Genomic DNA, 1,288 nt, shown 5'->3' with positions numbered 1-1,288 from the left:
AGCTGCCCTGAGAAGATCTATTCCAGAATGTCCAGGGGAAGATGTTTCCAGGGATCAGGCAACTACCTGAGACATCTGGGACTCAAGATGAAATGTGGGGGCAGCTAGGTGGCACAGTAGATAGAGCACTGGCCCTGAAGTCAAGAGGACCTGAATTCAAACCCGGCCTCAGACCAAACACTTGACACTAGCTGTGTGACCTTGGGCGGGTCACTTAACCCCAATTGCCTAAAAATAAAAAATAAATAAATAATTTTTTTAAAAAGATGAAATGTGCTGATTAAATGGACATTGGGAGTAGGTTACCAAGTTACAAAGAGACTTGATGTTATTTCATGGTGTTTATGCTTGCTGAATTTTCTTGGTTAACTTGGTGACATGTAAATCTCCTTTCTCAAATTAGTCCATAATAGAGGCAGTTAGATGGCGTAGTGGTTAAAGCACCGGCTCTGGAGTCAGGAGAACCTGAGTTCAAATCCAGTCTCAGACACCTGACACTAGCTGTGTGACCCTGGGCAAGTCACTTAAACCCATTGCCTAGCAAAAAAAATAATAATAATAATAATAATAAAGTACTAAAAAAAAAATTAGGCCATGATAAGCCCTCTAAGTAGTTTGATCTGTAGCCTGACTTAGAGTGTATTTAACAAGATTTGTCTTCTTAGGGGGTATATAGTATCATGACTCTGCTTGCACTATATCTCAGGCCCCACTTTTTGGTGCCTCTCAAGGTAGACTCTCACTCCATTAAGAAGTCCCTAATAAAGCATTTAAATAAATGATCCTGGTGGGGTGAGAACCTCAGGGTCAATGAGGGGAATGTTACATTAAAAATTAACATTAATGACTCCATTTTGCTTTTGTCCACCATTTTGTGAAGTTAATTTTCAACTCCATGTAAATCATCTGATTTAGGAGATTTCACAAGAGTATTCCTCCTCCCCACCGTCACCTTACTTAAAGAATGTCACAAGAATACCCTTTTCCCTCTCACTTCACTGTCTCCCAATTCCCCTCCACCAATGAAAAATCATAAGTCTCAATCCTTATAATCTCGTGTTTCCTGTTTTTCACGCCCTCCACATTGTGTATTAACTGTGAGAAACCAAGCTTCTGGGTCCTTGGCAACCAAGAGCCTTGGACCCAGCTTGTTTTGCAACTGCATACATTGTCAAATAGGCTCAGAGTGCTGCTCAATGCCCCACATTTTTTTTTAATCTTCATTTTTCTTGCTTTTTTTCCACATCCTGGCTAATGAGGAAATATGTTTTGCATTTTATATCTATAT

The sequence above is a fragment of the Vombatus ursinus genome, unplaced genomic scaffold (genome assembly GCF_900497805.2).
Source record: "Vombatus ursinus unplaced genomic scaffold, bare-nosed wombat genome assembly UNPS02014831.1, whole genome shotgun sequence".
In the NCBI taxonomy this organism is placed as follows: Eukaryota; Metazoa; Chordata; class Mammalia; order Diprotodontia; family Vombatidae; genus Vombatus; species Vombatus ursinus.
The sequence above is the reverse complement of the archived record's forward strand: the minus strand, read 5'-3'. Positions refer to the sequence as shown.